The sequence below is a fragment of the Cydia amplana genome, chromosome 13 (assembly GCF_948474715.1).
Source record: "Cydia amplana chromosome 13, ilCydAmpl1.1, whole genome shotgun sequence".
NCBI classification, from domain to species: domain Eukaryota; kingdom Metazoa; phylum Arthropoda; class Insecta; order Lepidoptera; family Tortricidae; genus Cydia; species Cydia amplana.
This window is the reverse complement of record NC_086081.1, coordinates 4,889,977-4,904,204: the sequence shown is the minus strand read 5'-3', so window position 1 is coordinate 4,904,204 and position 14,228 is coordinate 4,889,977. Positions and strand designations below refer to the sequence as shown.

General features: G+C 35.9%; 1 protein-coding gene across 1 annotated transcript in view; it reads right to left on the bottom strand.

Moving 5' to 3' along the window:
* The window catches only part of LOC134653451 (G-protein coupled receptor moody), a 57,079-nt gene extending 43,571 nt beyond the window's left edge, over positions 1-13,508 (bottom strand). The window contains exon 1 of the mRNA XM_063508817.1: positions 13,192-13,508. The gene's annotated coding sequence lies outside the window, so the exon portion shown is untranslated. The remainder of the gene's footprint in view (positions 1-13,191) is intronic.
* Between the last annotated feature and the right edge of the window lie 720 nt (positions 13,509-14,228).

Sequence of the window (14,228 nt, the reverse complement as noted above, 5' to 3'; positions counted from 1 at the left end):
ACTCACCAGCAGTTTAGCTTCACGACCTTCCAGATGGAAAAACAGCAAGCCAATGAGGTAATTTGCGTTTATTTCTAACTGTCAAAATTGTCAAACGCAACTGCCTGAAGTGGTGGGGGTGTGGGAGAGAGATGGACGTATATGCTAGAAAAGGACAATACGACTAACTACAGTGTTGCCACTCTCAATATATTACTTTAGGTTCCGAATATCGGTACAGTTGTTTAATTAAGTGTTTTTTGTATTATAGAAAAAAAAAGAAACACGATGAAAAAATAAAAAGCATCAACTCGTCAACACATGGACTGGAACAATGAACCGCACAGCTCTGCTAATTAATATAGCTACCGAATTGTAATTTCTATTTAAACAAGCATGGTGAACACCTAATTAATCATGTTAAGAAATTTTGATTACGAAGACGGAATCTACTTAATTGTTCTAAAAGGAACATTGAAATGCTTAATTATGGTAATTCGAATTTTCCACGCAGATATGTTCCAACACATACTTCACTCGTGTAAGGCCTGAGTGGACGCTCGAAGCGGAGCGTTCGGCGGGGCGTGCAGCGTGGCGTCGGGCTCACAAATGATTTGAGCAGCATGCACTAAGGCCGCTACTGTACGTTTGCATTTGTTTAACATGCACGCCGCACGCCCCGCCCCGCTGCACGCCCAACTCGAGCGTCCACTCAGGCCTTTATTTACACTTACAATTTTGTTCACGTTCACGCTACTACATACTTAACATGCAAATATTTTGAGAAATATACGGGCGGCAGTAGCAAAGTGCCATTAGGTAATTAATAATACGAGATAAGGCCTGTAAGTCAAGTTAGCACTCTATCTCGAAACATAAATAACAAGTTATTTGTCGTAATTAGTCATCGCGTATCTCCGTTCGTGGCCTTTGGGACTTGGTTCAATATTTCATATTTATAGCTTTAAAAAGATATTTCAAGTGCATGTAGGCGGGAAGCCATTATTTTCTCTTTTACCGATAATCTATATATTCATGTAAAGTTGGGTTGGGACACATAATAAATGTATCAATAAACGATTTCTGGGTGGATCAACTATTTCTTGTTGTTATTCTGTCCGGTCAGCCAAGAGACAATAGTAGCATAGTTTGTTAGAAGACATTGTCCACCACCTTCTTCTGACACGCTTGGTAGACGACCCTCAATGGAGAGGGTTTATAAGTTTCACAAAAAACCGTGTTTGGAGGATTTAAATGCCTAAAAAGCAGGTTTTAAAGAGTGACCCAGGGGAAGGTAACCATGGCAACGAGTGACAAGAAAAAGTTGATTCACCCTTCTACAAAGGTCCTTGTTCTTTGATGGAAAACATTAGATGGAAAATATAACCATTATTTATTACCTACGTGACTTGAAGTGATTTGAATATACATACGTACAGTTACAGTATTTTACCATAGTAATATTAGTAATAATAACAGTAATTTATTGAATACACTTCTCTCTAAATTGCATAGGTAATTACAGTTTAAGTACTTTTATTATACTTTAATTAAGTTGTTAATCATTAGGTAATTAGAAACCCAATTACATGATCAGTTCAAGAGCTCATACCGCTCTTATTAATACTTTCCATTAGGTAAACAACAAAGCAGTTTTGAAGCGTGGATTAAAAACTTTACCAATTCATTTAGTCGGTGCCCGCAAGAAATAGTCCCAATAGTCCCAAGGCGACCTGTTACTAGTACCTATTCTCAAATTAGTTCAGCTTCTGTTAGGAACACAGATCACTTGTTGCTGTCGAATTGTTGACGCAGGCGTTGGCACTTTCAAAAGTTTTTCCTTATTGTATGGATATGCAACAGTAGTTCACGCACGAACTTGACAAGTGTAAGGGTTCCACGCGAGTTTGTGGATACACAATAAAATACAAATACTCTTGATTGCACACCTCAATAAAAGAAAACAATACAAAAGAAAACAGAAACACAAAAAGATAATAAGTAGTTAAAGTGTTTATGGACTTAATACTTATTATGTCTTAACCTGACAGCACAGCGCCGTGAGCTCACCTGAGGAAAAGACGGGCTCAAATTAGCGCATATTGGCGACACGGCTTCCAGTGTGTCTAACATAAATGGACCAGAAAGTAATTTGTTACGTTCATCCCGCGGTACTTCTACGAGTATACCGGGTCTCCCCAATGTACTTTATATTGCGGAGTCTATCTAACCTAGCCTATAAGTGTAAAGGACCGATAAATGGCGCCTCATGTATTCAGCGTGCAACACGTGGCATTACTAAATTAAGGGATACAGAGTAAGTGATTGGCTGTAATTAAGACTACATTGATGGCCAGTGAAATGAGAGAACCACAGATCAGATAGAATACTATTGTATGAGCACAATACGGCTAGTTATCAGCAAAAATATAGAAAGCAGTCACTCAACCTAACCCTTTTTGGACGGTCTCTGGCTTCTATAATTATTCTATTTAAATACGGATAATTGAATTATTACGAATGAGTAGGTACACTCATAGCAGCATGGTGGTCAATATATTGCTTTACAAAATTATCTCTATGGTCTACAAGTATTCAAGCCCTCTCCATAAATAGGGTCATTACGCTAGTTTCCGTCCATGCTCTAGTTTTCGTCCACTTGACAGATTAGCAAATAACATATTTATTTCATATTTAATTTGCTACCTACTTGCGAAATATATTTTTTATGTAGATAGATATATTGTCTCGACATTAAGGATTGCAATAAGTCCAAATTTGTGCAGCAAGGTAGGTTTATATTCAAATTTCGCCAAGTGGACGAAAACTAACGCACCTACCCTACATAAACCCATGATCTTGACCTAAATATCCATGTACTTGTCGATCTTACTAGGGGGCTTCCCCTGTTACTATGTTCAGGTACCTAACGGTATTCTGTTGTGTTGTCATATAAAGCCAGGTAGCCAGGCATTGCTTGTCAATGAGCAAAAGATTAGTCAATGTTGAAACAATAGTGTCAATTCTTTTTACGCAGTTTTATTACTTAACCAAAAGCCGGCATTTCGTTTAAGGAATTCCATTACTGTAAAATTACAACGCGTGCTCCACCCAGCTAGGGTTTAGCAGTGGGTCTGTGCAGTTTAACGGTATATAGGTAAAACTGCGCAGGCATGCCCTAGTGTATGGCCAGCTTAACAATTATGCACATAAAAACAAGAATATAAATAAACTTTGGTAAGGTTCACAGTTCATACATAAAAAGATTTACGCTTAAGCTCGTAAACAACATTGACAGTCTTCGTTATAATTTACATCTGAGTCTGAGTAATAGGTTCCTACTACACCAGACCCTGGGCTATAACCGCGAAAATCGAAATTCACAAATTGCGGGCATCGTTCTCTTTCACTCTAATTACGCTTTCATTGGATTAGAAGAGAAAGATACCCGCAATTTGCGAATTTCGGTTTTCGCGGTAAGTATTTTGTATCTCCTCCTTTCCAGACCTTTCTATTTCATTGTCAACAATCTCTTTACTACTACGTGTGTATTACCTAAATTGTATTTAATAGCATAGTCAAAGCAAGTCACAGTCACACGTGGAAAAGTGATCTGAATATGTAGGTAACCCATATTACTTTGCACCTGTGCAAATATACATACAATATCTGGGAGACCAAGCTTTGCTCGGAAAACATGTAAAAACTCAAAAATGCGCGTTTTCCCAGAGATACTCGTAAGACCTAGCTAGATCGATTTTTCGCCCCCGAAAACCCCCATGCTTATAGTAAATTTCATCGAAATCGTTAGAGCCGTTTCCGAGATCCCCGAAATATATATATATATATATAAATAAATAAACAAACAAGAATTACTCGTTTAAAAAGGTATATTAGATAGATTAGATAGGTATTACTTACCTACTGGAAATCATATTTCTACGAGCTTCTGTGGGCACATTTTGTGAAATAGAATGTATTCTGCCTATGGTTTAAATGTAGGACGATGTTTCTAATCACACCAAGAAATGAAAAATAAATGTACACTTTGCAGGTGATTTTATAGTTGGTTCATAGGAAAAAGTTTTAGTGAAAACAAAATGTAATCTGCCAATCAATAATAGACAATAAAGAAAGGTAAAATTGTGTGCAGTCTTGCACATCGTGTTTATTTAATTTTCTCAGGCAGGAACCAAAGTCAACATATTTTTTTCCATCATTCAACAATAAGGAGGTTACTCCTCTAATACTTTAATACTAAGAAAAACTACAAACAGCGAAATTAAATTTTTTTTTTTACAGCATCGGCTTTGATATCATGACCGCCGTGATTTAAAATTGGTATCTGGTTTTTGTTGGAACATAACGTGCGTATTTTTTACCAGGATGACATTTACGAGCTCAAAAGGGATTACACTACAGACTGAGGGCCTACCGCGAACCACGTTCGACGTGTTGCCTCTCTGTCGCACTTGTGAATTCGTACGTAAGTGTGACAGGGAGGCAACACGTCGAACGTGTTTCGCGGTAGACCCTCTGATCCGGTGCTAAAAGTAGAACTGGCGTCGTCACTTCACTAGCCCAGGGGTATTCGACAAGCGACGTATCGTGTTGAACTAAAGTGTCATTCAATAGAACTTGCTAAGTATGTAAACAAAAGTTACTAGTAAATTGACATTTAGTGTCACTGTCAATTTTAGTATGGCGGTTTGTTTACATAGTTAGCAAGTTCTATTGAATGACACTTTACCGTTGAATCGGAACAATCCTGTGTCAAAATCTGACATTAGCAATCCACAGTTAGGTGGCAACCAAACCATTATAAACCTTTACGTAGTACTTAATAAAACAAAGTAGATTTTTGTTGTACCAATAGTTAGGGAGGCGAATAGGGGAATTTTCGGCAATACTCGAGCGTGGCAGTTTAAGATATGAGAGATACCTTAGACCTAATAGAACAACCTTGTAAAGTATTTAGCTCTATATGTAGTGACGCGCGCCTAGGATAGACGATCAGATTAGTAAAAAAAAATGGATAGTCTGAAATACTCGAGCGCGTCAGATTAAGATATTGGGGGTTGATTTTAGTGTTTAAAGACTAAATTTAACTAATCTGACGATAAGTCCTTGACGCCGCCGAGTTATAGGGTCGCGAACTTGTAAAAAAAAAACGTTAATCCGGCATTCTCGAGCGCGATTTTTTATTTTTTTATTTTGAAGAATATAATCTAAAACTTACTAAAAATACAAAATCTGCCGGTTTCCGCATGACCGGAAGTGTGGAGGAGCCATTTCGTCTTCCTAAGAACGCGTTGCGGCATATAAGTCGCGAACGATACATTTTACAAAAAAAAAGTTTAAATAAACAAAAAAGGTAATTTTATTTTACACAAAAAAGGTCTCTTTACATTTTTGTCCAAAGTTAAAACTTTTTGACTTGAAGCATCATAAAAACTCAAACTCCCGGTCAGATTAAGAGAACCCACCAACATTTTTGTCAGATTAAAAAAATATGCTTTCAGGATACCGAGATAAACCTCCCCTATGAAAATCTGACGCGCTCGAGTATTTCAAAAAAACTTTTTTTTTTTTGCATTTTCAAAAATTCATCGTAACTTATCGTCACGCCGAAATCGTCAGTTTTTTTAAAGGAAGCTTCCTTGGGGCCTACTTAACACCCCTTCCGAAAATCTGACGCGCTGGAGTAAATTTATTTTTTTTGCATTTTTGACTACTTTATATGCCTACCCCCACCACGCAAACCGGCAGATTAGTATACCGTTGTTATCAGAGGCACTCGGGGAATACGTAGTATGAATATCTGACGCGCTCGAGAATGCCCAAGTAACTGTTTTTTTTAACATTTTTGAAAAACCGTACACGCCAAACCCACCGCTAAAATGGTTTTTGCCATACGAGCTTTTCTTTTCGAAATTATTTTATCTTTCGATTTTGATAGGTCTCGACGGCGCCGTTGAATTACGCCATTTAGCTACCTCGCCTCCCTAACTACAAATAATATTATCCGCAGTTGATGAACATGCGATTCAATCAACTGTTGGACGCGAAATCTGACAGTTGTAATAATCATAATCATCATTTATTAATAATATAAAATTACATGTCAAATAGGTACTACAATATGTAGGAAGGTATTACATAATATTATTCTCTGTATATCTCGAATAGGGGGTTATTCATAAATTACGTCATTTCAAATTAGAGGGGGGGGGGGGTCTGAACATCGGAGGATGGTAGTAAGACGTAGGAGGAAACGTGGTCATTCCAAGCATGATTTTTGGATGATTTTAGGGGGTGGGGGTCAAAAATCGTCATAAATAGATGACGTAATTTATGGACAGCCCCTAGGGGCGAATCTCGAAGATGTCTTACTATGTTTTACTGTCTATAAACCAAACATTTTGTTGTGTTTATAAAAAAAATCTTAAAAAAAAATCACAATACATTTTACAGATTTTGTTTGCGACTATTTAGGATATCTTATTTATTTCTGTTGTATGCGCTAATATTTAGTTATTTCCTGTTTCTGGAAGTTGCGCTTTGGGGATAATAGAACGTCCATAACCACAACCTTGGTAATCTCGGTAAAATGTAAAACTAGGTCGAGAGTGCTTAGCTAACTAATTCGCAGAAGTTGGGGCACTCCGTTTTAACATTTGGAAACAAAGGAGACAACATTTATTTTGAATCTGATAAAGGTTAGCATCCGATTTATTTATTTGGGGACACAGTGCCCTCGCCAAGTCGAGAATTCTTCATTCTTTTAATATAACAGGACTTAATCCCTACTAAATAAGTAAATTAGAAAGTAAATCTTGTCGTCCTTTTTCGCACCGCTGAACCGATTTAGATGGTATGGTTTAATTACATATTCCCATATACTGAAATGACAGTTGCTAATTTATTATCCAATCATTCAGCTTTTGAACCAAATTGTTTTCAATTTCAATGTGACAAATTGGGGCAACAGAATTTATACGCTTTCATTTAATTTTAGTAAAATCCGAAACCACGCTTGAACCGCGTTCAGAAAATTGTATTAAATCCTAAAGTTCAACCAGTTTCCAATAAATTTGCTATGCAAAGCACGGCATTGCTCAATACGTACCTTTGTACATATCTGTTGAATACAAACTAGATCGGGTTAAACGGACAAATGGGTAGAAAAGTGGGATTTGCCTTTGACCGTCATAAATCTTTTGTGGGAAAACTGGTTCCTCGAATACTCAGGTTATACCCAGATGGCCCCACTATAATGCAGAAGGTTCGATCTCAGTTCCAGCCATTTTGTTAGGTGCTGTAATTGATTCTGAGGGCCTACCGCCAACATCGGGAAATCGAGAAATCTCGCATCTCGCAGAGAGGCAGATAGCGATTTTCGATTTTTCGATGTTGGTGGTAGGCCTTCAGCTCTGTTGTCGGGTTCGAGTTCCGCATAGTCATCTTTTAGACGGAAGGTGAGTCCATTTGAACCAGGTTACAGTTTCATGCATTTCGATAAGCGCTTAAATAGATCTGATCAAAATAACTTAACTCCCGTTCAATAATCAATAGTTGGCGTTACAAATGTGCAAGGTTACCAAAAGGTACGGAAATCTCAGGAAAAATTCACAGAAAACAAAGGAAACTTTGGAAATGGAACATGGACAATTTGGAAATGGAAAATTTCGACTCCTGTACAAAAATACATATAAGAAGTTTCTGAAATTTTGAAGTGTATAATCCGTAGTTGGCGCTGAATATTGAAGGAAAGCGACTTTTTATCGACCTGTAAGTATAATGTCAACCTTCTTGATGGGAAATGACGTGCGGCCTCAAATAATAGGAACTACGGTTTCTAATAGGGTAATTGGTAATGAATAAGTCACGGTAGGTGAGTAATATTATTGTGAACGTGGTTTTCCTAACGTAGTTTCCTTGTTTGGTTGTCAACGCTGATATGTAGGTAATACTATTATGTGCTAACTACCTTGAGATGAAGGGATTCAACAGATTCAACAATTGTGTCGCTTAACTTCATACTCGGGTATATCAATTCGACCGTGTCAGCAAATATCTGGGCATTTCTCAGGAGGGCCATTTTTACGTGTCCGGGGCAAAAAAATATTGATTTTACTGTTCAATAAATCTGAATTAATTCAGGCATGATCTTCAGCATATATTCTGTCTGGAACACTATCAATCTATTTATTTATTATTTAAATAATACACGAAAAAATAATTCAAACCCGAAAAATGATGTTCGGTGGGCGTGTCCCGCACCCAGATTTTTTGAACCAAAAAAATATTACTTAAAATGGGGCATTAGATCGGAGTTATTATCGGTATTCACGCATAAGGTATTAGTTGACTGATCATATTCTTTATATCAAAATAATGTGTTTGCTTAACACATTGAATAAAACCAAATTTACGATGTGTCCCGGGCTAGTGACTGATTTCGGTGTAATTTTTAAACCATGTCTGTACTCGTACAAAGTTGTAGACCAGGAACTCAGTGGCTCATACATAGTATGCTTTAGTTGTGCCTTAACCGTTGAATATAGTACAAGTACAGTCTAGGGCTCGCGGTCGAGTCCGTGTTTCGTTTACACGTTTCGAATACCCGTTTCCGAATAACACGTACACGGTTTTCTGGCCCGTTCCACACGTGTAATTAAGAAACGTGTAATTAAGATCCGTCTCCACGGATAAACGGGTATTCGAAGAAACGGATCTTATTTACCCGTGGCTCCGGACACGTCCTTGACGAGTAGCGAAGGAACGAACCGGCGTACTTAAGAGCTAAAAATGAATAGACAAAAGATTTATGACGAGTTTCTGTCATATTTAACCTTATTCCGTTGTTCATAGAGTCGAAATCCAATAAACGGTTTACAAAACCCTTTTCTGAGCAGGTAGCTTTTGCTTGCAATGTTGCAATACGAGTAGAAAATTAGAAATACAGTATACCTATGCTACTTATCAAAACAGTATTTTATAAAGACTTTATGGTTTATTATATATAGGTGAACCAGGATCTATTGAGGTTGCGCCATGTTGCGGAATTTCACTGGAACTAATTTTTTCATACTACACTGAATTGTCACCCTATACATGAGAATAACAGCGCCCTCTTGACAATTATCATATATTACTGGTCAGGCTACAACTTGATAGCAATAAATATAAAGTGCTAGTAATAAAATATAAAAACAATAAAGAGTAAGTATAAAGACTGTACACGATAAAATCTGGCCATGCATTTTTAATAATCTGTAGATATAAGTCCTATAAGTATATAGTAAAAATTCAATCGATTGTCAATCATATCACTGATATTACCTACAATGTATATATGAGTTTTCTTTCTCGAATAGGTATATTTCATCGAATATATTCTGTCAATAAGAAATGTATATTTTTTAATCTAATTATTATTTAACTTACGTAAGCCAGACATCTTAGTGTTATTATAGTAAACTATGTAAAAATTAAAGAATAAACATGTTTATCTGCCAATAAGAAATGTACTTACAACTTTTAATATACATAATTAATTTAGAATTTGCGAAAAGTCTTACATCTTATTATCATATAAAATGAACTTTAAGACTGTACTAATAAATATTATTTACAATATTTTAATATTTTAATATTTTTAATATTTTAATAAAAACTATTTTAAATTAAAGTAAGTGGCGAACTGGAGTCATACTTAAACATAATATTTTTAAAATCATATTTATTTCTTGTTCATTCTAATTGTTTTTTCTCTCCCTCTTATCATAGAAAATGCTTTTTAGTGTGGTGCGGGCTGTGCGGCTTTAAAACAATGAGAAACATTTACTTCTTAAATGTTTGCCGCTGCATTTGTTACAATTTCTTGTGTAGACGTGTTCACCTTATTACACCGACATAAAGCTTATAATTGGCTGTGGCAGTTCTGATAATGGTTTGGGAACCTAATTGTTTTCGGCGATATCAGACAAAAGGGTATTGGAAAACAACACGTTCTATTGAATGGAATACCACCGCGCCGGCCGGCATTTATTACCTGAACACTCGTGTGAAAGTGACCCACGTGAACATGAATGATTACCAATTTTGAGATCTATCTTAATGTATGTAGCAATATAATCGCAAGGTAACCAAGGTAGCGTTTCGAATGCCGCTTGCGAGTACTTTTTTTTGCGTCGTTGGCAGATTTGCTGTTTTCGCGCAGCAGTAAATTGATAAAAATAACAAATAACCACAAAGTAATTCATAATTATTTTCTAACCACAAAGTAATTTTTAACTAATATAGGTAGTATTTGTCTGCACATCTATTCTTCACGAAACTATATTACTTACACCACTATATAAAATGTGTTTCTTTGATTGAAATATAATTATGTAATGAAATTAGCTTAAAGAATAAGAATAAGAATCTTTTATTTGCGATAAACATTACCAGCAATCATAGTAAAAAAAAATGAAGGTTTTAAACTAGGGACTGTTCTGTATTTTTAATTTTAAACCTACTCGAGGTTTAAAATTAAAAATAGTAGACAATATAGAATATAGGGACACCTACTTCTTTGATTCATATATTGTATAGTTGGCTAAATATGTTATATCCACACAATAATAAATAATTTTAAAAAATTCGTACGCCAAACGAGTTCATCTGAAGTCAACATTCAATATTAGACCTTGTATACCCAGACTTAGAGCATTGATTGGGTCAAATTGTTTCGGATCCGTTCGGGCCGGTGTTAAGTACCCGTGTAAACGGAGATACGGATCTGAGAAACGTGTCTTGGGAACGTTTATTGGAGACGTATCCGGATCCCGGCGGTTCCGTGTAAACCGTGTTCTTAGCACCGCCGGGCTTAAGAACACGGGTATTCGTTTCGGCGTGTAACACGGATACCGGGAGCCCTAGTACAGTCACAGTATACTAAGGTGATTTTTTAAACGTTTCTCTGTCATTCGGTGGGTTTGGTCCTATGTTTTTTTGAGATCGGTGGTGCAATTTTCTCCCACAGTTTTAGTGCATTTATCGTTATGCAAATGATTAAGAAATCCTTAAAAGTACGTGAATCCATCATTATTACATCACCTCTGTATCATTCATGTTATTTCTGTAATCGCTAAAAAGCGATCTATTTTGATATCACTGGTGTTGATTTCCTTGGTTTCGGTGAATTTTTTGACCACCGATATCAAGAATGTGATCACCGAATTCAAATCCTGTTTTGTAAACTAGTTTCTTGTACTTTATTTTCTAACTTAGCACACCTAAAAAGTGCAAGATACGTTGTATAACTATGCTTGTACGTAAATGAAGTCATAGTATAGGTAGGTACACAAAATCACTAGTTTAGAATGAGTAGTTTTTTTTCACCAGACTTATGTTAAAAATTGTAGAACCAATGTTCTTTCTCTCTTTCCGCTATTGTCTTGATATTCTCTTCAAACCAATGGAGTAAATTATGTGAATTTGTCCTCTGTATCACTTGAGGCCCTACACCTCGATACCTTTAAACGTATTAACTCTCAAATAAATGTCATATACTAAGAAAAAGTGACCAAGGCCTCCAGTGCCCCAGGCTGTCCTCTGCTATCGCGGCAGGCATTAACTCTCATTTATAGACGGGTCTAACGCGAAATTTATCCGCAACCATGCCGCGACCATGACCAGTGAAACCTGTATCGAAACGTCGGTAAATAAAGGTAATTGAATAAATTTCGCGTTAGACCCGTCTATAAATGTAACCTTTAAACGTGTCAGCTATATTAAATAAATGCTGTCAATTAGATCCCACTTCTTTTAAATAATTTGTGTATGTAAATACTATGCAAGATGCACCCACAGAACAAGGAATTAAAAATAAAGTGGCCTTCCAATGTCGAGATCGCTTCAAAGGTACTGAGCGTGCTGCTCAATATTTCTAAAGCATGGCCATGAACACAAATTGAACATAGAAGTGTTTGAGGGTGCAGGAGAACATAATTAATAGGTGATTAGATCTTTAAGCACTAGTCAACCACTTCAAATAGTTTTAAATTGAGGAAGTTCACGCTTTAAAACTCTGTCATTTAAAAATACTATCTATGTATAAGTCTAGCAAAAATATTTGTTTTTCGTATTGTTTACATTGTTTTATAAGTGCATTAAATACTTTTGAGCATTGAACACTATTCAAAAGTTTATATTGATCGGGTGTAGGTAATATAATTTCTTTTTATGAGTGTGAAACAAACATTTTCTCCTTCATGACACTTATGTGCGCATTTGTGGTCAACATGTCTGAAACTCGTTTCAGGACCATACATCGCCCTATTGTATGAGAATAGTCAATTAGTGTGGGATAACTTCTAGAGATGTTGTTTCATAAGCCGTAAATTGGTTATTTTAAAATCTTGAGTAAACAAAGGTACTATCTATTAAACTTATTTAAGCTTACGATATCATTAGCCTCGCTACATCGCTTATCAACAAATAAGAATGAAAAATATGAATAAATTATAATATAATTTAGATATATATTTGAAGTGTGATTTATTTTGAATTCGGTGACGCAAATTGATTTCAGTGCCTGCACATGATTTCGGTGTTTTTAAAATCTCAAATATCATAAAAACTATAAGGTTCTAATGGAGGCCTCCAGTACCAATATTTTTTATATTAAGGCTAGATTTTAGGAAATAAAGTCACGTATCAAATAAGTAAAAAAAAAATTTCGGCACCGAAGTCAGGCACCGAACGTCATCTCTGAGAATCGCCCATCTACCCTATTACCTTTTCTTAATACCAAATCGCATGGATTTACCAGAGTTTGAAGTTAAGCGACTCAATTGTATCTATGAAATACGATTCTTAATACCAAAATCGCATGGATTTACCAGAGTTTGAAGTTAAGCGACTCAATTGTATCTATAAAATACGATTCTTAATACCAAAATCGCATGGATTTACCAGAGTTTGAAGTTAAGCGACTCAATTGTATCTATAAAATACGACTGTATAAAACGCACGTTTACTAGTTTCGTTTTTATTCAAATCCTTGACTCATTTAAGTATAATTAATTATTTCGACGTATTAAAACTGTTCGAGTACTTGTTTTGAAGCATATTACTTATTATAATAAAAGGAAACACTTTAATCACAAGTAAGGTAGTTGTAAAATCGTTAATAAATACCTAGGTTATTTGATAACTTACCGTTTTGTTTTCAAAACTGCAATCCGATCAGCGCGATTGTTCCAAGTATTCGAACACACTCAAATATCTTTTTATTTTTTTATAAACACTTATCACTGCATAGTAAAGTATAGTTAAAAACACAATCCTTGTGATATATCGGATGGTCTCTGTCATCACAGAATTTGATTGTTTTACATCGGACACTTTTTATACGATTTAATAATATTCGCGCCAAAGTGGGAGCTAGGCGCACATGCGTTCAGTCCAACCGCATGTGTCACACTGACATAACGAGAAACTATAGCGCACAATGCGTATGCGCAGGCAACAGAGTAAAGAGGCGCAGATAGTCCACTTTATACCCTATGTGAGTTATAGTTGGTTAAACCAATTTGCCAGTCAGTAAGAACCAATAATAGTAATAGTAATGCTAGTAATAGTGTAAGACCAAGATAGTATGATTCTCTCTGTCTATGTTTGAAATGAGACAGTCCTTTGGCAAACTAGGTATAAATAGGAATCGTACCTTTCTTTATTATGAGTTCTATGCTACTTTGACGTCAATTCTAGTATTTTTAATCTTACGTCATGTAACGTCTTGACGTAGGTATGAGTCCATATGAAATGTATTTAACTATTTTGTAGATATTTTCTAAAAAAAGGCACATCTACACAATATGTGTTTATACTTGGTATCATTTATTCCTGATTTTTGACTTTTATTTTCAACGCGCGTCACATTAAGTTGTGACATAGGTACAGGCTGGCCCAAAAATGGCAAAAATACTTTGACAATTTTATAAAAATATTTTTCTTACTTACGACATGTAAGTTCCAAAATGTTATTATGTTATTAAGTACAAAATAAACGAGTAACTATCCATTGAACGTTCTACACTTTTTTAATTTGTGTCTCCATTGTCAATACAACGGAGGGACACCGGAGTGACTCACGCGCCGCTCCTGCCGGCTGCGTCATTCATAGCGTTCGCAAAACCTGATTTCGTCATTATGACGTCACGTTAAAGCCTATAATTGATTGAACGGTTACCTTA